Source organism: Cetorhinus maximus, chromosome 5 (genome assembly GCF_964194155.1).
Source record: "Cetorhinus maximus chromosome 5, sCetMax3.hap1.1, whole genome shotgun sequence".
Classification (NCBI taxonomy): Eukaryota; Metazoa; Chordata; class Chondrichthyes; order Lamniformes; family Cetorhinidae; genus Cetorhinus; species Cetorhinus maximus.
In genome coordinates, this window is record NC_135883.1 from 12,269,353 (window position 1) to 12,293,279 (window position 23,927).

Below are 23,927 nucleotides of genomic sequence, written 5' to 3' on the forward strand. Positions count from 1 at the left end.
AGGAAATTGGCTTACCTTGCCGGTGGGGCGGGGGGGGGTAGAACCACTAACCATTATAGCGCCACCATAAAAGTGACAGCAGGCATATAGCGCAGATTGGATTCAGGTTTTGCCATTTATAATCTTTAACCCCCTTTTTTACCCCCACTTGCCCATTGCGGGCAAGTTAATAGTGATCCTAATGAATCACATAAAACAATAATGCAGATTGGATTTGGGTCAGTGCACATGTGAAATTATTAAATCACGCAAAACTTATTTTCGATGGGAGTGTTTGTAAACTACAGTCATCAGGGAATTTTCTTTAAACTGAGGTATGATTTCTCAAAGAAAACGTGCGCATAATTAAAAAGGGGCACATTTCCTTTTTCTCAGAATGGCTAAAATTTAACATAATTTGAAATATAGTATAGGATTCCCTTCTGTCATTCACAGACATTTATATTTGGGTGAGTAAATATTAGAGCGTTTAATGTGTACATCGTATATTCAATCAAGTTGGCCTATCATGCTATAATTGGATTCATTCCAGTCATGCTGAGCTGGGTTAGATAATAAAATTAATGCTGAATCTGGGAAAGCCTCTGAAAAGAAGTAAAATACTTCTTGGACTGCAAAAGCTGGACAAGTATATTTTTCCCACCGTGAGGGGCACACGAATAAAATTTTCCTTTCTAAATGAAAAAGCAGGATTTTTGGGACTGGGGCGGTAGCTTGAGTCGGGACATTTCCCGACCCGGCAGATCCGCCTCGATTTAAAATTTGCTCCAGGGAGGTGAGATCAAATCAAGTTGGGTTCGCTGATCCCGGGAAGCAGATTGGTGGCAACCACCAGGGGTGGGCGAGCGCCCAAAGCAGGTTGGTTAGAAGGCCTGGCCCCGGTTTGCTGGGGCTCCTTATAGCCTCAGCAGCAGCCAAGAAAAAAAACCACTGCAAAGAAATAATGTATTTTTGAATACTTAATTTCCTCCAATCATTGTGTTTAAGTTTAGATTTAAAAACACACTGAATTGCAGGATTGGGACCCCAACACATAATTAAAAGTAATGTAACTATTTAGCTGTCCTGGCTGATGCAGGTCATCAAACTTTATTCAGGGTGTTTTTCAGTTTTATGTTGCTTCCTGACTTCCTGTCAGGTTTTGGGACCCAATAGCATCTGTTTGAAGCTTTGTGTTGTGCTCTTCTGAGTTGTTTAGGTTTCACATAATACGTTTTTGGGCAAAGGACCTAGTCAGGAGCTTAGGCCTAAATCAGGGATTTTCCTGGTCAATGTGAATACATCCAACTTCTTCATCGTAGGTGCCCAGGCAGGAAAATCTACTGCAGAATATTTTAATTTAATTAGAAACATGCTTTTTCTTTTATTTCACGCTGGCTGTTAATCAAATCAAATGTCGATTAACTTACGTTAACTTGAATATGCCATGACTTGAATTATTTCTTTTGTAATTAGATCTGAACACTTTGATAGTGTGTTACTGGGCTTAGTTTTAAATAGTTGTGAAATGCCAAGTGGCTATGCTCAAATCATGATTTAACCAGTGAAAACCAAGGAGTCTCAATACTTTGCATTAAATTTATTTATTTTTTATTCACTCAAGGGATGTGGGCTTCGCTGGTTGGGCCTTTTATTGCCCATCCCTAGTTGCCCTTAAGGTGGTGGTGAGCTGCATTCTTGAACTGCTGATGTCCATGTGGTGTAGGTACACGCACAGTGCTGTTAAGGAGTTCAAGGATTTTGACCCAGTGACAGTGAAAGAAATATTTCTAAGTCAGGATGGTGAGTGACTTGGAGGGGAACTTCTAGGTGGTGGTATTCCCATCTATCTGCTGCCCTTGTCCTTCTAGATGGTAGTGGTCATGGGTTTGGAAGGTGCTGTCTAAGGAGCCTCGGTGAATTCCTGCATTGCTTCTTGTAGACGGTACACACTTGCTGCTACTGTGCATCGATGGTGGAGGGAGTGAATGTTTGTGGATGTGGTACCAATCAAGTGGGCTGCTTTGTCCTGGACAGTGTCAAGCTTCTTGAGTGTTGTGGGAACTGCACTCATCCAGGCAAGTGGAGAGCATTCCATCACACTCCTGACTTGTGGCTCGTAGGTGGTCGACAGGCTTTGGGGAGTCAGGGGGCGAGTTACTCATTGCAGGATTCCTAGCCCCTGACCTGCTCTTGTAGCCACAGTATTTATAATGGTATTAAATTGCTGATATGGATCTATTTCTTTAGTTGCTCCAGAGGTTCCATTTATAAATGAAGCTATTTGCCATGTCCTTTTCAGCTGTTAAATGATTTTCTTTAAACTATAACCGTTGGGATTAGGTCCAGATGGGATAAATATTTCAAAATGCATCGCTTGACTGAAAACCACTCGACAAAAGGCAGTTTATTTTAGATAATGCTATTTTAGTTTTTTGCTGTTATAGCCGATGCTATGAACAAAACCATACATTAGCTTTACTGGCTTTGCCAAATGGATGGAAATCCACAAGTAACGAGTTAACTTTCTCCAGAATCAATGCATCCCTAAAGCATTGCAAAGCTCGAGCAATGCCAAGGCAGCTAGAAGAAGGGACTGATCTGAATGAGCTGTGAAAGTCAAAAGGATTGACTGCAGTAGTTGTGCAATTGTTCACTGCTACCCTGGTGGATGATCCATAGATGCCCCAGTTTTTGTATGAGTTTCCACGGGGGTTGTCCCACTTGTCTGCGATGGCATTGGTGGAAAAGCTGCGAAAAATCCAGAAGTATTACGTAAACAGCATTATTACATTATTATAAAATCATACCACACAGAAGGACACCATTTAGCCCATTGTGCCCACGCATTGCTGGTGCTTTGAAAAAGCTAATTTTTATCAAGAAAGCTGATGCAAGGCCTGCGATGAGAGTTAGGGGTAGCGCGGAGGCTTCCTTGAGGGTGTCTTGGGGGAGCACTCCTCCTCCTTCTGACTCACAAGGAGTGCTTTCCTGGGGAAAAAAACAGCTTCCGTCCCAGATCAGGTTTCGGGATTCCTGGTGGGGCCTCCCCTTCACTTACAATGAAAGTTAAGTTACCGTGCCAATGATCAAGCCTCAATGTGGTGTTCATTAGGCCCCTGCCAGGTCTCTGCAAGAGCCTCATCCATGGCTTTATTTCTGAAATGTTAAAACTTAACAGGGCAGGAATGAGGTCATGCGATCCAACCTTGATATTATAATCCCATTCCCAACTACCTCCCAGTTTTCGGGTGAAGTGGGTTACAATTGAAGGCAAGGAGCGGAATTTTCCCTGCAGGTTTCTAAACCCCATTGTCAGGCTCAAATGTGCTTCAGAGGGTCCCACTGTCAGCAGAATCTAGGTCCTGCGAAGGGGGTAGTGCTCACCAGTTAGAGAACTGGCGGGAGCCCCGCATCACTTCTGTCCAGGAGGCCCCACAGTATTTAAGTATAGTCAGGTATCTAACTGGCCAGCATCGGGCCTGCCTTGTAATCAAGGCTCAGGTAGGGCGGAAATCGCAACCAGGGAGCTGATGACCAATCGGAGGTTGGCAGCTCTCCATTGCCAGGAGCACCACAGACAGTGGGGGCTGTGCCAGTAATGGCTCTGAGGCCCTCACTAGAGATGATTGCTGGATCCCTGTGGACAAGTGAGTGGGGCAAGATGTGTGTCGGAGTGAGGGGGGGCCAAAGGTGAGGGGGGTTGGATGCAAGAGCAGGGATATGGTTTTCAGTCCACCCACCCCTTCCAGATACCGGGTCCCATGATCGGTCACTGAGTGCCTATCAACGAGGGACCTTCCCCCACCCCTAACCCCAGTAAGCTGAGGGCCCAGGTTCGAATCCCGCCACGGCAGATGGTGGAATCTTAATCCAAAAAAACATCTGCAATTAAAAGTCTAACGATGATCATGAAAGCATTGTTGATTGTTGTAAAAAACCCATCTGGTTCACTAATGTCCTTTAGGGAAGGAAATCTGCCGTCCTTATCTGGTCTGACCTACATGTGACTCCAGTCCCACAGCAGTGTGGTTGACTCTTAAATGCCTTCTGAAGTGGTCTAGCAAGCCACTCAGTTGTATCAAACTGCTACAAAGTCACAAAAAGGAATGAAACCAGACGGAGCACCCAGCATTGACCTAGGCACCAGAAACGATACCGGCATTCTCAGCCCTATCAACCCTGCAAAGTCCTCCTTACTAACATCTGGGGGCTTGTGTCAAAATTGGGAGAGCTGGCTGTCCCACAGACTAGTCAACCAACAGCCTGACAAAGTCATACTCACAGAATCATATCTTACAGAAAAATGTCCCAGAAAGCGGTAGGACAGACCCAGCAGAGGAGGTGGCACAGTGGTGTACAGTCGGGAGGGAGTTGCCCTGGGAATCCTCAACATCAACTCTGGACCCCATGAAGTCTCATGGCATCAGGTCAAACATGGACAAGGAAACTTCCTGCTGATTACCACATACCGCCCTCCCTCAGCTGACGAATCAGTGTCCCTCCATGTTGAACACCACTTGGAGGGAGCACTGAGGGTGGCAAGGGCGCAGGATGCACTCTGGGTGAGGGACTTCAATGTCCATCACCAAGAATGGCTCGGTAGCACCACTACAGTCCAAATTGGCTGAGTCCTAAAGATCACAGCTGCTAGACTGGTTCTGCGGCAGGTGATGAGGTAACCAACCAGAGCGAAAAACATACTTGGCCTCATCCTCACCAACCTGCCTGCTGCAGATGCATCTGTCCACGACAGTATCAGTAGGAGTGACCACTGCCCAGTCATTGTGGAGACGCAGACCCACCTACACATTGAGGATACCCTCCATCGTGTTGTGTGACACTACCACCGTGCTAAATGGGATAGATTTTGAACAGATCTAGCAACTCAAGACTGGGCATCTATGAGGCGCTGTGGGCCATCAGCAGCAGAATTGTACTTGAACACAATCTGTAACCTCATGGCCTGGCATATGCCTCAAACTACCATTACCATCAAGCCAGGGGATCAACCCTGGTTCAATGAAGAGTGCAGGAGGGCATGCCAAAAGCAGCATTAGGCATACCTAAAAATGAGTTATCAACCTGGTGAAGGGATAACACAGGACTACTTGCATGCCAAACAACTTAAGCAGCAAGTGATAGACAGAGCTAAGCGATCCCACAACTAACAAATCAGATCTAAGCTTTGCAGTCCTGCCACATCCAGTCTTGAATGGTGGCGGACTATTAGACAATTCACTGGAGGAGGAGGTTCCACCAAAATACGCATCCTCAATGATGGAACAGCCCAGCACGTCAGTGCAAAAATAAGGCTGAAGCATTTGCTACAATCTTCATCCAGAAGTGCCAAGTGGATGATTCATCTCGGACACCTCCAGAGGTCCCCAGAATCACAAATGCCAATCTTCAGCCAATTCGATTGACTCCAGGTGATATCAAGAAACAGCTGAAGGCACTGGATACTGCAAAGGCTATGGACCCTGACAATATTCCGGCAATAGTACTGAAGACTAGTGCTCTAGAACTTGCCCCACCCATAGCTAAGCTATTCTAGTGCAGCTACAACTGGCATCTCCCCGGCTATGTGGAAAATTATCCAGGTTTGTCCTATACACAAAAAGCAGGACTAATCCAACCCAGCCAATTACCACCCCATCAGTCTACTCTCGATCATCAGTAAAGTAATGGGAGGGGTCATCAACAGTGCTATCAAGTGGCACTTGCTCAGCAATAACCTGCTCACTGATGCTCAGTTTGGGTATTGCCAGGGCCACTCAGCTCTAAAGTTCATTACAGCCCTGGTGCAAACATGCACAAAAGTGCTGAACTCCCGAGGTGAGGTAAGAGTGACAGCCCTTGACATCAAGACCACACTTGACCTAGTGTGGCATCAAGGAGCCCTAGCAAAACTGGAGTCATTGGGAATCAGGGGGAAAACTCTCCAATGGTTGAAGTCATACCTAGCACAAAGGAAGATGGTTGTGATTGTTGAAGGTCAGTTATCTCAGCTCTAGGACATCACTGCAGGAGTTCCTCAGGATAGTCTCCTTGGCCCAACCATCTTCAGCTGCTTCATCAATGACCTTTCTTCCATCATAAGGTCAGAAGTGAGGATGTTCGCTCATGATTGCATAATGTTCAGCACCATTTGCGACTCCTCAGATACTGAAGCAATCCTGGGCCTGATGGCCTGCACTCCAGGGTCTTAAAAGATGTGGCTGCAGAGATAGTAGATACATTGGTTGTGATTTTCCAAAATTTCCTAGATTCTGGAAATGTACCAGCAGATCAGAAAATCGCAAATGTGGCACCTTTATTCAAGAAAGGGAGGTGACAGAAATCTGGACTGGGATTTTCTGGGCCTGCCCACTCCGAGACCAGAATTGCTACTTGAAGTCAATTAATCTTTGGCCGGTCCACCAAATTTTCCAACCTGTCCTGAGTGGGACTGGAAATTCCAGGCCCAGGAAACTATAGGCCAGATAGATTAACATCTGTCATAGGGAAATGCTAGAATTCATTATTAAGGAGATAATAGCAGGACATTTAGAACATCATAATACAATCAGGCAGAGTCAACATGGTTTTGGGAAAATGAAATCATGTTTGACAAATTTATTAGAGTTCTTTGAGGAAGTAACAAGCAAGGTAGATAAAGGGGAACCTGTAGAATTGGTATTTGGATTTTCAAAAAGGCACTCAATAAGCTTCCACGTCAAAGATTACTTCATAAAATAAGAGTTCATGGTCTAGGCGGTAAAATATTAACATGGATAGAGGATTGGTTAGCTGCCAAGCAGAAAGCAAGGATAAATGGGTCATTTTCAGGTGGCAAGCTGTAGCTATTGGAGTGCCATAGCAATCAGTGCTGGGGCCTCAAATACTTACAATCTATATGAATTACTTGGATTAAGGACTGAATGTATGGTAACTAAATTTGCTGATGACACAAAGATAAGCAGGAAAATAAGTTGTCAAGAGGACATAAAGAGTCTATAAAGGGATTTTGAGAGGTTAAGTTAGTGGGTAAATATTTGGCAGGTGGATTATAATGTGGGAAAATGTCAACTTGTCCGCTTTGGTAAGAAGAATGAAAAAGCGATATATTATTTAAATGGAGAAAGACTGCAGAACTCTACAGTACAGAGGGATCCTGATGTCCTGGTACATGAATCACAAAAGGTTAATATGCAGGTACAGCAAGTCATTGGGAAGGCAAATGGAATACTGGTGTTTATCGCTAGGGGAATCAAGCATAAAAGTAAGGAAGTGTTGCTACAGCCGCATAGGGTCTTTGAGACCATATGTGGAGTACTGTGTACAGTTTTGGTCTCCTTAAGAAAGGATATCATTGCATTAGAAGTGTTCAGCGAAGGTTCCCTCAACTGGTTCCTGGGATGAAGTGGTTAACTTATGAGGAAAGGTTGAGCAGGTTGGGCCTACACCCATTAGAGTTTACACGAATGAGAGATGATCTTATTGACTGATATAAGATCCAGTGGGGCCTTGACAGAGTAGATGCTGATAGGATGTTTCCACTTGCGGGGTAGTCTAGAACTAGGGGGTACAGTTTAAGAATTAGCGATCTTTTGAGGAGAAAAGACGAAGAGAAATTTTTTCTTTCTGAGTGTTGTTAGTCTGTGGAATTCTCTTTGCCCGAGTGTAGTGGAGGCTAGGTCATTGAATATATTGAGGACTCAGATTTTGATCGACAGGGGAGTCAAGGGGGCAGACAGGAAAGTGAGTTGAGGCCACAATCAGATCAGCCATGACCTTATGGAATGGTGCAGCAGGCTCAAGGAGCCGAATGGCCTCCTCCGACTTCTGATTCTTATATTCTTTCAATTGGCTTAATTGACTGTTAATTAGTTGGATCGGCTAACCGCTGAGTGCGGGTGAATAGCCCTGCCAGCACCTCTCCTCCTGCCTCCATGAAAATGGCCTGGGTCTGGAATGGAGCCATGGGACTGACATGCTGGCCAACAGAGCTATTTTTAGCATCTGCCCTTCTCTGTTCCCAGCCCTGGTGGGGCCAAAATTCAAGCCCAAAGTTTTTGTCAGTAAGATCAGCAAACTCGCTCAGTAATAGAAGTGTTTAGCTTTTCAGCTCAATACAAACGTTTGATATGCCACTCACTAATTGTCTCAGTAATACTTGACTTGTACCAGCTTCCATAACATAACTGATCTGTCACATTTTGACAGACTCAGGCTAGGAATTCCCTCGGATCTTTCCTGTTCTGAAGCCCAGGCCCTGCTTAAGAATTCAGCAACAGAATTAAATCCAGGAAGTTTAATTCCAACATCTATTTTCTAACAATGAACAATAAAATGCAAAGCAGAAAGAAGATAATTAAAACTGATTTTTCTGATGTTAGAAATTGATACTAAATTGTCTATTTACATAGTTCATTAAGCATCAAATGATTGATTGTGAGATTATGATAAATTGCACAAGCTGAATCTTCTAAATGAAAATATGTGTAATGTTTACAATTCAACTAAGCCTGTAGAAGAATAATTATCATGGCCTCTGTTAATAATGCATGAAATACACAATCGTATAATCTGCTTTCACAAAACTTGATAGGTTATTGAAATGTCTCACATACATAGAGAACAGATGGGTTTTTTAAAAAGAATATTTTCATTTCATTGGCCAAAAGGACGATTCTCTGAGCTAATTCCCTACATTTGTGGTATCAACTTAATTTTTGTTTTCAACTTACCACTGTATAGCTGAAATTAAAAGATAAAATCTAACCTTCTTGGGCTAGGTGGAATACAATAAACTAAGAATGGGCAGTTATGTCTCACATGCAGTGAAACATTGGCCCTTATCTTCCATTCAGGGTCGGAACCCATATTTCACTCACGTACTTCCCTTCCTCTGATTTTTCTGGGCAATCTTCCAATGGACGATCCTTCCAAATTGACTCAGCGCAGGAACCCGATTCTGCCCTCACTTACGCTTCTCCAGGGTGGGGTCCCACGGTGAACCCTGATGGAGGCCCATGTGAATCACCGGCAGCAGTCACCGCTTGGGGTGGTGCTGTCGGCAATGGAGAGCTGTCGGCCTCTAATTGGCCAGCAACTCTCAGGGGTGTGATCTTTACCCTACTGGGGGAAGCCCTGCAACTAAATGTCCCCCATGGGGATAGGACCCCCACAGCAGCATCCCTGCTTCCAATTAGAAGCTTAATTCCCTCGGAGAGGCTGGAAATCGGGTCGGTTGGGGTGCAACCGGTTTTTATGGCGGGTTTCAGGCCTCCCACCGCCCTCACTAAATTCCGCCCAATGCATTGAAAATTAGACAAACAGAAAAGTTCCACCAGGCTGGATTACCTTCCAAGTTCTTATTTATTCTAAAATAAATTGGCATATGAAGAAAACACAGAAATACGTTCTGGTTTGTGTCAAATGTCAGTGTAATTTTATGATCAAAAGGTTCAGAACAGAAATGCCAATTAATAGAAGATTAAAGCTTCAGGTATTACTTCACCGCAGCAAATTCCAACATGTTCTCTATATCAATGTTCACTATATTGTCTTATTGAAAGTGAATCATATTTTCTGGATCACTGAACTGAAAATTTAAAAGGTTACAATATGAACGTGACATATTATTTTAGTTTTATAAATTATTTAAAGATTTTGAGAATCAGCACATACCAGGTTAGCTGTGTAATCACCATTTTATTTTATGAAGAAGAAAGACGCTATTACTGGTTTAATGCATGGATGGACAGAAGCACAGCTGACTCTAATAGTGTCCTCTATCGCTACTTGAAAGGTTCTTGTGACATAAAAGCTTGAGTATAGTGGTGAATTTCACTGCCACTGGTAGTGTAGGTCAGATGTTTGACAATCCCCTTATGGTCTTTGTAGTCCAGACGGTGTATCTCAATCACTGCCCTCCTACTGAGGTTGAGCCTTATTGGGCATTACTCCTGCATCGTGATTAGATAACTGACCCTAAGAGAATAATAATAAGAAATTTACACTAACAGATAACCATCACAGTCATTAATGCTAGGCCATGCACCAAAAAAGCTATTTTCAACTGACAAACAGCATGCTTGATGTGGAGTACACCATTCACTTTTCATTCGGCTCCAGCATATTGCCTCCCAAGCGTCTCAGGATTGCACATGTATTCAATTAGCAAAATTCTACCATGAATCCATTTTAGGAATAGTAGCACCACGCTCGGAGTAATGGTACAAGTGGTTGAAAAAGTGATATTATCACTTTCTGCCAGCATCATGTTGCCCAGATGTATTTCGTTGTAAAAATAAATGCAGGGTAAAACGTGACCCTTGGTATCAAATATACTGCTGTCCTTTCCTTGCTTCCAGTAAATGGAGCTTTTAATGTGGTTCTGTTTACAGCTGTGCAGGTTTTCATTTGTCAAATGTCTTTTGTTATTGCAGTCATGTCCTATGTTGTTTGAATTCACTGAACTCTACATCTGCTCATACTAATGACAGCCTGAAATTAAGCTAGCCGCGTCAACTAATACTTATGTTTGATTTGGTAAAATTAAAATAGAGCAAACATTTTTTCTTCTTTTCTTGAACACGATCGTGGCGCTATTTCATCTGACATTCCATTCCCAAAGGCCAAGCCTGCTTATTATTCTTCACTTGGAATAGTGTCTTGGGATTCTCTCTCTTTGTACAGCATTGGCACAGCAATTACATCAAAGTCTCCAGACAGAAAGCCGTTTGATGTTAGGAAGGTGGTGCACGCTAAAATACACTTCTAGAAAAATCAGTCATAAAAGAGCTTTAAAAAAAAAAAGTATTTCTTGCACCTCCCTCAACTTACAAAAAGAATGAACCATCGTTGAACTGTAGGACAAAAGCAAAAGTACCGCAGATGCTGGAAATCTGAAATGTAAACAGGATATGCTGAAAACACCCAGTTGGTCAGGCAGCATCTGCGGCAAGAGAAACAGGGTTAACCCCTTCAGGTCGGTGCCTTTTCATCAGAACTCTCGGCTTGAATATGCTGAAAACATCTACCATAATATAAGACCATAAGACAGAGAAGCAGAAATTAGGCCATTCGGCCCATCCAGTTTGCTCCGCCATTCAATCATGGCTGATAAGTTTCTCTAAGGCAAATGCCATTTTGACAAGGCCACGCAGAGCAGGCTCTGCAGGGTGCATGACAAGGATGGCGACCACCCACACCCACAGTTCACTTTTATAATCACAGTATAAGCCAACTCTGGTTTTTTGAGGGATCTTTCTAGGCTTCAAACGTCGACTTAATCAAATGCCAATACGCCCACTTCACACAAAGCAGAGTTAAAAATCAACCTATTGCTCCTCATTGGGAACTGGAAATTAAAATGGTAACGCAACGCAAAAATATCATTTACAAAAGAGCAAATAATTTGAAAATTTGCGGATGAATTACTACAAATTATTGAGGATAAAAGGCTATAATGTTTGTCTCTGGATGTATTAAGATTGCAAACAGCTCATCTCAGAGTTGAGCAGAACCATTAAATAGAAGTTGCACGGTGGGCTGAAATATCTGTCCACCACAGCTCATTTGCCATTTTAGACTGATTAAAACAGCTCAGCAGATGCATTAGTCAAATTGTTTAGTATCCAAAATCAGAGCAACGCCAAGGAATAACAGTCAGATTGGGTCAATTTGATGCGAAGCAAAGGTGACCTTTATTGATTCATATGGGCCGTAACTTCCATTCTCTCCAGCGTTGGATTTGGTGGTGGGGGGGGGTGTACCCCAAAGTTGCGCTGGGGAATCCCTGTCTGAAGTTTCCAGGTAAGGGTTTGCATGGCAATTGCCCAAACGTGCAAACTTCCTCTGGACAATTGCCCTGCGCTGGGAACCATCCAAAAATTTGATGTAAATCGCCAACTTCAGATGGTTCCACCAGGGTTATACACCAATAGTTACCCAGGAGAAGTTAAAAGAATTAAAACCTATTCTAACTTCTGGGTAACTATTGTAAACACCCAGACCGATCCCCACGGGACTCCACCCACATCCCCCGACCGCTCCCCCAAGGGACTCCCACACACACCCAACCACTCCCCCCAAGGATTCCCCCTACACTGCCCCGAGCCTGCACCCACCCCCCCCCCCCACCCCCCCCCTTCCCCCCACCCCACCCCACAACCTCCGATCACCCCTGCGGGCCCGACCTGACCCCCGCCAACCTCCAACACTCCCCCCAACCTCTGATCCCCCGCCCCAACCTCTGACCACCCCACACCCCACCCCCTGACCTTCGACACCCCCACCCTCCGACACGCCCCCCCAAAACCTCTGACCCCCTCCGGCCAACCTCCCCCATCCTCCAATGTCCTCCTGTCCTCCGATAGCCCTGCCCCCAACTCCCAACCCACTCAAACTCCCCTCGAGCCCCAACATCCCACCCACTCACCCTCTGATCCCCCCACACCCTCCAAATCCTATCCACTTACCTTAGACATTTATCTGCTCCCTGGCCTGTCAATTTAACTGGGCCCCTTAAACTGGGCCTGTTTTACTGCAGCTAGAACCGTAAGGAAGGGGGCGTAGGCTCCTTGGATCCACCGGAGCTGCACTTCACTGGGGCCTGCAACCAGCCTTTTGATGTAGGCCCCACGCAGCTCCGGCGAGCGGAAGCGTCAGCGTAATTTTCATGGGCAGCTAAGTGGATATTTATTCCTTCTAATTCCTGTGGGCCATCTCTTTCCGATGCTAGTCAGAAGTTACGGCCCATAGACTCATAAAAGCATAGATTCTAAGCACAATTAGGTCAACCATAGGCTTATAATTTAGGTGCCCCCAACTGGCTGTGTTTTTGGTGGAGGGAAACCGTAAAATAGTGTGGGTGCCCAGCCCCTTCTCACCCAGTCTCTTCTCACCCAGTCCCTTCTCGCCCAGCCCCTTCTCGCCCAGCCCCGAGCTCACCCCCAAAATACAGGGTGTGGGTGAGTGCCAAAATCAGTCAATGGTCTACCGTATTCAAAGAAGCAAACAAATGTCAATTAGGCTTGTTACCGAGCCAATTGACCCTGATAATACACTGCCCACACCGTAAAATGTTTGGCGTGGGCAGCCGGGAGGGAATAGCAAGAACATTTTTTAACAAAGTTCTTCGATGGGTGGGAAGGTAGTAGGGGTTCCATCTTCGGGGGCTGCCCCTTGCTGATAGTTGGGCAGCACCCCCCCCCTTTACGATTGAACCTCCCCCACCTTCCTTCCTACCCACCCTCACGTTAAGTACCCTCCCCCCACCCCTCCTTGGCCTGCCCAAATGCTCCCTGCCCAAGATGCTGGACTTAGCTGCTTCGGGGGCTCATGGGCCTCCTTCCTTCTTCTCCTGCAGTCCCGGCAGCGGCCACTAACACATTCTTGGCGTTGCTGTGACTGATGGAGCTGCCAACCAATCAGATTGGCTGGCAGCTCCAGAGAGTGGGACTTCCTCCCTAGTAAGGGGTGGAAGTCCCGCTTGTGCCCTCATTTAGCTGCCCTGCAGTGCTTCGTGGCTGCTGGGTGGGTTGGCATGGAGCATGTAGGCCCCATGTCGATTTTGTTTCAGTGGGGTGGGTGAGAGCCATTTTCCCCCTTGTATTTTTCAGCCCCATGACCTTTTCAACATCAGCGATCAGCTTTCTGTATAGTTATTTATACCAGTGATAAGAATACCAAAAGTTGCTAAGTATGTGTGGTCGTCTCTTCAAAAAAAAATGAAGAAATTGCCTTCTAATAAAGCCACAATGTTTTTGAGTTGTATTTTCAATCCCATTGTAATCCCCTGTGGCAGGGTGGAGTTTACAGCGGGCCTGCGATGTTTAGCTGTTATCCTAACCCTTTTTTTTGACGGTCACTTGCTCAAGTGTTCTCTGTTATTCCAGGTATTTGTAGCCGCTTCTGAATTGTTGATGCCAATTCCAGTTCCGCTTGTGTTCCGGTTTCCAGGCCACAATTCTAATGCTTGCCTTCCCTTTCTCAGATGCAGTTTATTCTGTCACGTTGACATTGAGAACCAGGTAACAGGGGCTTCAACACATCTCCCTGGCAAAAACCCAAACTGGTACACTTATTGAAGAAAGTGTAGTTAATGTTACGAAGATGTGCTATATAGAACATTAATTTGTATTGTTACCTGCTGGATATATATGTATGTACGTATATATATAACTTTTTGAAAAGAATGTTTTGTGCTGAATAAAGGACACTAGTCTACAGCAGCTAAGTTGCATTTGTGAAGGTCACAGCTAATTTATTGAGACACAGGCCTTGAGCTTCCATGGAGTGGCAGTCAGAGTCAGATAGTCGGGGGGCGGGGGAAGGGGTAGTTGGGGGTAGGTGGGGGTGTAGTTGGGGGGTCCCGTGATGAGTCAGGAGAATGTTCAGTACTATAGTTACCCAAAAGTTAAAAGTGGTTTTAATTCTTCTAACTTTTGCTGTGGAGCTACTACTCCTAGACAGTCAAAACCATCAGAAGTTTGCGATTTAAATCACATTATCGGACGGTTCCCGTTGCAGGGCAGTTGCCCAACAGAAGTTTGAATTTCCCGGGCAATTGCCATGCAATCCTTACATAGGGATTTCTGATAGGGGCGGTGGGGGGGTGCAGTGGTTCCCCAGTATATCTTTAGACTACACCCCAGGCACAACGCCCCGGGGAATGGAAGTTATGGGCCTCAAAGTCTACAGAGCTCTCAGAGGTAATGGCTAAGTTAAGACCCAGATTGAAACCTGTAAGGTCATGTGACACCATTTTGGGTGTAAAATATATTTTATTTTGAATTAACAGACAGAGACTGCCATAGAGACCGTAGGGCCAACGACCTTAGCCCCAGCATCCCCGCCTCTCTGAAACCCCTAACAACAAACCTGAACCCTTTTTGTGGTTTAAAAACCCACCAGAAGACCTCATTTCTGCAAACTGAGAGTTCTTAAAAAATCAACCAGCCACAACTGCAGAGCGACAGCTCCAGTGAGTATCCAAAGTACCAGCAGTCACCATGGAAAGTGACAGTCTCGCTGTGAACAAGCATTCGGAGAATCTGTGAATCATTTTTCTGACTTTACCCTTTTTGTTAGTTGGCCAAGTTTTAACATCTGACACGCTGTAAAGTTTTATTTCTCTTGTGCATGCCTGGGGAAGTCGTGTGTGTGTGTTTTTGCATTAGTGGGAAGTTGGACGTATTCATACATTTTAAACATTTTGTTCATAATTTCTGTATCTTTACCTGAGTGAGTTTTAGTAATGAAACTAACTCCTTACTTGTTAATTCAAGGAAACTGGCTGACTTAATCCTGACACCGAGCTATTAACAGTTAAGTACATATTGAATTGGCAATAATCACATCTTCTTTAAAATCCAAACTCAGTTATAACCAACCCAGGAGTGGAACAAAGAGAGGAGTCAGCTCACCTCTCCTAACCTGGTTGTGACATTAATAATAAGCAGAATCATTGATAAGACGCAGCAAATGCAACAGCACTTCAACTTCCTTCCATTCCTCCGACTGTCCTTCTCTCTGCACAGGATCTTCTGGAAATTTCCTTATACACCCGACTTATCCCATCTCTTCATTGGGAATGAAGTAGACTCAACTCCCCAAACCCAGTCTTTCAAGATTGTGACAAAGTGGGTGCAAATTGGTTATGGTCCATTTTCGAATTCTTTAACTGAAGGCGTAGGGCATTCACCCAAACAATGAGGTGCAAGGCTGGCCCAAAATTGGGCATAAGGCCTCACTTCAATGGTTTAAAGGTGCCATCAACATCTATCATGCCTCCAGAGGCAGCTGACCGAGAAGAATTAGATGAGTTGCGGGTTGGTAACCTTGCCGGCTGCACTGCTTAGGTAAGTCTCGAAGTTTCTCAGAGAGGACCTAAAACAGAGGTTAGGCCCCTCAGTAGCATAGGCAAGGCATTAACATGGCTGCCCAGGATGCTTGAAAATAAGCCGAGGCCAATATGGTGCCAGGCGCTTCTTCCTTGGACACAGGCCCGAACAATCCCCATCCACCGCCACACTCCTCCGCCTGGCTGAACTTGTTCTCTCGCCAAACAATTTCTCCTTAAACTTGTCTCACTTCCTCCAAATAAAATATGTGGCTATGGGTACCCGCATGGGCCCCAGTTATGCCTGTCTCTTTATGGGGTATGTGGAACATTCCTTGTTCCAGTCCTACTCCGGCCCCCTCCCACAACTCTTTCTCCGGTACATCGATGACTGTTTCGGTGCCGCTTCATGCTCTCGTCTGGACCTGGAAAAATTTATCAATTTTGTTTCCAATTTCCACCCCTCTATTACCTTCGCATGGTCCATCTCCGACACTTCCCTTCCCTTCCTTGAACCCTCTGTCTCGATTTCTGGTGATAGACTGTCCACCAATATTCATTACAAGCCTACCGACTCCCACAGCTACTTCGACTACAGCTCCTCACACCGTGCTTCCTGTAAGGACTCCATCCCATTCTCTCAGTTCCTTCGCCTCCGTCGCATCTGTTCTGATGATGTCACTTTCCAAAGCGGCGCTTCTGAAATGTCTTTCTTCTTTTTTAACCAATGTTTCCCCCCCCCACCACGGTGGTTGACAGGACCCTCAACCGTGTCTGACCCATCTCCCGCGTCTCTGCCCTCACACCTTCCTCTCCCGCCCAGAACCCCCTTGTCCTCACTTTTCACCCCACCAGCCTCCACATTCAAAGGATCATCTTCCGCCATTTCCGCCAACTCCAGCATGATGCCACCACCAAACACATCTTCCCCTCACCCCCCCGGCGGCATTCCGCAGGGATTGTTCCCTCCGGGACACCCTGGCCCACTCCTCCATCATCCCCTACACTTCAACCCCCTCCCACGGCACCTTCCCATGCAACCGCAGAAGGTGCAACACCTGCCCCTTTACCTCCTCCCTCCTCATCATCCAAGGCCCCAAACACTCCTTTCAGGTGAAGCAGCATTTCACTTGCACTTCCCTCAATTTAGTCTACTGCATTCGCTGCTCCCAATGCGGTTTCCTCTATATTGGAGAGACCAAACGCAGACTGGGTGACCGCTTTGCGGAACACCTTCGGTCTGTCCGCAAGAAAGACCCAGAACTTCCTGTCGCTTGCCATTTTAACACTCCACCCTGCTCTCATGCCCACATGTCCGTCCTTGGCCTGCTGCAATGTTCCAGTGAAGCTCAGCGCAAACTGGAGGAACAGCACTTCATCTTCCGACTAGGCACTTTACAGCCTTCCGGACTGAATATTGAGTTCAACAACTTCAGGTCATGAACTCTTTCCTCTATCCTCACCCCTTTTTTAAACCCCTTTTTTCTACATTCGTTTTTACTTTTTATCCAGCTATTTTTGTTTTTATTCATTTATCCATGGTTTTATCCCCTTTTTTTATCCCCCCTCCCAATTTCTATCTTTTATTTCCCCACCACAGCCCGCTCCCCCCACCCCCATCCCCTACAGGGCCATCTGTTACTTGTTCAAGTTATTTTTTTCAGAGTGCTGGCCCTAGTTCTGCAATTATCACATTCTGCTTTCTTACCTTTGCCACTATCAACACCTTCTTTATCCCTTACCACTACCATTTACACCCCCTTTGTCCTTTAGTTCATGACATCTTTATCAATCCCTCCTTTGTTCCCACCTATTGCTGGCCTAAAGTATAAATTTCATCATATTTCCACTTCTCTTCAGCTCTGAAGAAGGGTCATACGGACTTGAAATGTTAGCTCTGCTTCTCTCTCCACAGATGCTGCTAGTAGGCCTGTGGAGTTTTTTCCAGCATTTTCTGTTTTTGTTTCAGATTTCCAGCATCTGCAGTATTTTGCTTTTATCATGGTGTCAGGTGCTTTTCAGGCATCCTTGGGATCGAGGACTGTTCCTAGGGGAATTGGTCATTCTTGCCTCCCATAAGAAAACAAAGGCAATGGTGACAAATTTCTACCCTAATAAATTCAGCACAAACTCTTTTCTTGGCCATGAATTTTGTAAGGTGTCTGTCACAGTTCGTAATGCTATGAAAATCTATGCCTCTTGGAGAAGTTCTGAGTAGGAGCAGAGGAATCATAAAAATATAGGAATGGCCTTGCTTAATAGCCCTTTGACTAAATTTAGTTATTATTTCAGTCTTTCATCTCCAATTAATTTGTATCTTGCAACATTTCATGGCAATTTCTAATAAATACCAATCTTGCAGGCCTTGTTAATGTTAACCCTGTCAGTATGAATTTAGAAAACTACATTTATATGTAGATGCATGCTTCTGTGGACCAACAAGGCATTCCCTGATGGACAATACACATTCCATGTGAGCTGATTTTCATACTAGATTCAGAACCAATTATAGTACGATGCAATGTATACCATGAAGAACAGTGATGCTTATTCCTACTTATTACTTAAAGACAGCACAACATGCGAGCTCTTGAAAGCAAAAATAACAAATATGATAATGCAGCCAGACCAGTTTCAAAAGGAATATTTCCCAACTGATGTGAAAACAAGGTAAAAACATTATGAGGCCAAATAAATAAAGAGACTGCCAAGAAAGAGCCATAAACAAGCTAAAAAGCAGTTGAAGGAATAGAAAGAACATTACAAGCAGTTGGATAAACTGAAACAAATGCATTCAGCTTCATTCGCATTCAGAAACTGAACACAGTCTAGGAAAACAGATTGAAAACTAGCTTTAAAACTAACACTTCCCTTCGCAAACGACAAAATATATCATAGCAACGATTGTTGGGACTCTATCATGCCGCTCATGCAGATGTTAGAATCGTATCAACACAGTTTCAATATTTTATACATCCAGCTGCAGTACAACGTCACAGCTTCATTCCTCCAGCACTCACTCTGTCTCAGGGGCCTAAACAATACATTCTTCCAATCACATTTAATCACAGTTTTCTTTCACATATCAGCAGCCACGGGGGTGGTTCAGCTCTGTCGGGAGTTCTGCAAACTGGCAGAATTGAGATTCGCCCTTGCTGTTTCCCAAATGGTGATTAACATGTCACCTTGGCCACCAATTGCAAAGTGAAGGCTGTGCCTTCTCCCAGGGAGGGAGGTGCAAACCTGAGGGAGAATCCGTGTGGCTCATTAGAAAGAAGGCCTTGGGCAGGTCGCCTACATTCCCGCTAGCTAAGAAACGGTGGCCGTGCAAATTTCATTAGAATTCACAAAGCAGAAGGAATAATAAAAATATCCCTCAAAAAACAGAATACCCAAACATGGTAAAACAAGGGCACTTACTTTGCAATTGTATACAAATAAAGCGAGATAGCCAAGGAAAGCAAACAGCAAGCTCAAAATACTTCTGCAAAGTCAACCAATAAGTATTACAGCACCTGCCATAAATGAAACATCTTTCAGGAAAATGTGCACCCGTGAGAACCTTATATTCCAGCTTGTGCAAATGCAAATAGGTGTTGCTTTATATTTTTACAGTTAGCTGATGTAAAGCCAAAGTCCATCAAGTGGTTAAAAATAAAGGAGTCAAAGTAACAGGAAATATTTTCAGCTCATGCATAAGGTACAACAAAACACAATGAGAAAATCAATGACAATATTCGCACTCAGAATAATTGAAAAGGTGACAGACAGTATAGTTCATTCGGTCAAATGTATGGTGCTGGATAGCTTTGAACGTATCGTGCAGGAAGTTTCTAGATTTGATTCCTGGTGGTACACTGATCAAATATTTTATACTTGCTGAAAGTGTGAGACCGCGTTTGAGATTTCAATGTCAGTACATTGTTTTTGTATTCATTCATAATTGTAAGGGCATATTTTACAAATTCACTCTCCACCTTGGAGCTTTGCCCACCAGTAGCGAATATGATTCAGAGGCAAAAGCCCCCTTGAGGCTTTCTGTCCATTAGAACAAATGGATGGTAGATTGTGCACCTGAATTTCCAATCTGTGCTCCTGGCAAGCGATGATTTTGCCTCACAATGGAACTTAAATTTGTAAAATATGCCCCAAACCTTTCTGGAAATTTTAAGTTGTTCCACCTTAAGATGCAGATATACTTACAATACCAATTCAATGCAAAGCACCAGAGGGCGCATTTTAGAGCCAAAGTGCCGATATAATTTAGAAATTAGATCCAGATGTATTCTTCAGCATATCTAGAGCCAAGCAACAACCACAACTTGTATTTATATAGTGACTTCAAAGTAGTAAAACATTCCAGAGAGCATAATAAGATACAAATTGATATCAAGCCTGAGGAGACAGTTGGACAAGTCACCAAAAGCTCGGTCAAAGAAGTGGATATAAAGGAGTGTCTTAAAGGAAGCGCAAGAGATGGAGAGGCTTAGAGATTGAGGAAGGGAATTTCCAGAGTTTATGGTCTAGACAGCTGAATTAAGGCCACCAAAGGTGGGTTGGATATGCGAGTGTTGAAGGAACACAGAGTACTCAGAGGATTCTAGAGCTGTAGCAGAGAAAAAGAGAGATGATGCAAAGGATGGATTTGAACATCAAGATTAAAGTTTTAAAATCGAGACATTGCTGGGCCAGGGGACCTTCGCCTCCGTCATATCTGTTCTGATGATGCCTCTTTCCAAAACAGTTCCTCTGACATGCCTTCCTTCTTCCTTAACCAAGGTGGTTGACAGGGCCCTCAACTGTGGTCTGGCCCATCTCCCGCACATCCGCCCTCACACCTTCCTCTCCCTCCCAGAACCATGATAGGGTCCCCCTTGTCCTCACTTATCACCCCACCAGCCTCCGTGTTCAAAGGATCATCCTCCACCATTTCTGCCAAATCCAGAATGAGGCCACCAGCAAACGCATCTTCCCTTCATCCCGCCCTAGCGGCATTCCGTAGGGACCGTTCCCTCTGGGACACCCTGGTCCACTCCTCCATCACCCCCTACACCTCAACCTCCTTCCACGGCACCTTCCCATGCAACCGCAGAAGGTGCAACACCTGCCCCTTTACTTCCCCCCTCCTCACCGTCCAAGGGCCCAAACACTCCTTTCAAGTGAAGCAGCACTTCACTTGCACTTCCCTCAATTTAGTCTACTGCATTCGCTGCTCCCAATGCGGTCTCCTCTACATTGGAGAGACCAAATGCAGACTGGGTGACCGCTTTGCGGAACACCTTTTGTCTGTCCGCAAGCATAATCCAGACCTCCCTGTCGCTTGCCATTTCAACACTCCACCCTGCTCTCATGCCCACATGTCCGTCCTTGGCCTGCCGCAATGTTCCAGTGAAGCTCAACGCAAACTGGAGGAACAGCATCTCATCTTCCGACTAGGCACTTTACAGCCTTCTGGACTTAACATTGAGTTCAACAACTTCAGATCCTGAACTATTTCCTCAATCCTCACCCACTTTTTGATCCCCTTCTTTCTAATAATTATTATATATTTTTTAATGTTTATTTTTTTATTTTCCCACCTATTTCTATCATTACTTTAAAAATTTATTTCCATCCAATGTTTTATCTCCACCTTTCAGCCCATTTCAATCCCTTCACCCCCACCCCACCCCCACTAGGGCCATCTGTCACTTGCTCATCCTGCTTTCTACCCTTAGTATCACCATTAGTACATCCTTTAGCTAATATCACCACCATCAAAACCCCTTTGACATTTTGTTTATGACATCTTTGGCAATCTCTCCTTTGCCTCCACCTATCACTGGCCCTCTATCCAGCTCCACCTGTCCCACCCCCCCTTAAACAGCTTATATTTCACCTCATTTTTATTCCTCTTTAGTTCTGATGAAGAGTCATACGGACTCAAAACGTTAACTCTGTCTTCCTCTCCACAGATGCGGTCAGACCTGCTGAGTTTTTCCAGCAATTTTTGATTTTAGCTCAGTTTAGCTCAGTTGGCTAGATAGCTACCATGTGGTCCAGAATAATGCCAGCAGCACAAGGTTCAATCCCTGTTTTGGCTGAAGAAAATGTGGAGCCTGCCTCCTCACCTTGCCCCATAATAGTTCGGCGACCTTAAATGATTGAAGATGCTATCTGTGGAAGAAGGAAGAGATTGATGGACCAGGAGCTGATATTGTGCATTGTGTGACCACTTTCAGACACCCGACTCATATCACTTTGAGGTCACATGTACAGCAGTGTAACTCTAGCATAGGATTAAGCTCTGAAGTAGAGTCATACGGACCCGAAACGTTAACTCTGTTTTTCTCTCCACATAGGCTGTTAGACCTGTTGAGTTTTTCCAGTAGTTTCTGTTTTTGTTTCAGATTTCCAACATCTGCAGTATTTTGCTTTTAACATTTCAATGTGTTTGGGTAGTACTTTGCACCATCTCGAACTTTAAAAAGCGCCTACATACATTTTAATGTTGGGAGAAAGTTATTGCCTGCACTTGCTTTTTGAACATTAAAATCTAGCTGGTTGCAAATGTAACTTTACATGTGTGCTTTGCTCTATTAACAAAGCTTCTTTGTGGCTGAACCTGATGACATGCAATGATGATGTATCGTCGCTATTATAGTCTCTCTAACTCATGCTCCATGGATATTAGTTTCAATCATACAAGTGCAGCCTTAATTATCCTTTTAACAGAAAAATTGATCAAATGGAAATGCAGGTGGCTTCTTCTAATAAGTGTGTTCACAACATTTTAGGACGAGCGGTGTTTAAACAAACGTGCCACGCTTGGTTCGGTTTTGTTACTTCCCATTCTGGATCTGACATTTTTCAGATGTTTAAGACCATCAGTGACAGTGATTGTAAAATCATTTTATGACTCCTTTCCAAAGCACTTCCCTCCACTTTTGGCTCTGATGATTAACACATTGAGTGATAAGTCTTAGAACAAAAATGTAAGTTAAACATGTGTGAACTAGGCTTGCTATGAAATGTGTACAACATGACAATTCTTACCTGCCCTATTGGTCAGGATCTTTAGGTCAGCGAGCGGGGGTCGGGCCCACTCACCGACGTGTAAAATGATGGGGATGATGTCGGGTGGAACTCCCGATGTCACCCCGCGTCATTTTAATTTTCAGGTCGGCGGGGGCACAGTCAAATCAGCTGTGCACCCGCCGACCTATTGAGGCCATTGACAAAGTGCTTAACGTAATTAATGGACCTGCCCGTCCAACCTTAAGGTTGTCGGGCAGGCCAGGAGCCCTGGCGGGTTTAAGAAAAAGCAAGAAACCTCATCCACGGGTGGGTTGAGGTTTCATGAGGGCTTTTAAATTTTTAATAAAGATTTCACTGAAACTGATGGACATGTCCAAACTCACGTGACAGTGTCATGAGGGGACATGTCAAGGAAATTTTGTATTTGTCTCCGTAACGTTTTTAAATTTGGAGTCGATCTCCCTGAGGCAGCACTTAGCCTCAGGGAGATCAGTGCGCTCTTTCACACACATACGCGAAAGAGAGCACCCCCGGCTGAGGGAATCCCCCCACCTCCGCCTGCACAGGGAGTGCATAGCGCTTCATGGCGGATGTCACGCTGGGCGGGCCTTAAATGGTCCGCCCACGTAAAATGGCGGCACACCCCCAATCGGAGGTGCTGATCGGAGGTGTGCCTGCCTGCGCCCACTCCCGCACTTCCCCCCTAACAGGGGGAAAATTCTTCCCATTATGTATTTCATGGTGTATACCACAGGCCACCAAATAGTCATAATAGATAGAGAAGCAAATTTATAGGCAAATTTCAGAAAGATGGAAGAACTATAGAATGCTGCTAATGGGAGACTTCAATTATCCCAATGTAGACTCAGAAAATAACTAAGGATCACCAGGGGGAGGAATTCCTTAAATGAGAACTTTGCCGATCGACATCTTTCCAGCACAATGAAGTAAGAAACTTGTTGGTTCTTAAGAAACGAAGTCGGACAAGTGGTGCACGTTTCAGTGGAGGTGCATTTAGTGAATATCATTGGGTTTAGAGTAGTTATGGAAAAGGGATGGGGAGAAAATCAAATGTGAAAGCACTCAGCTGGTGGAG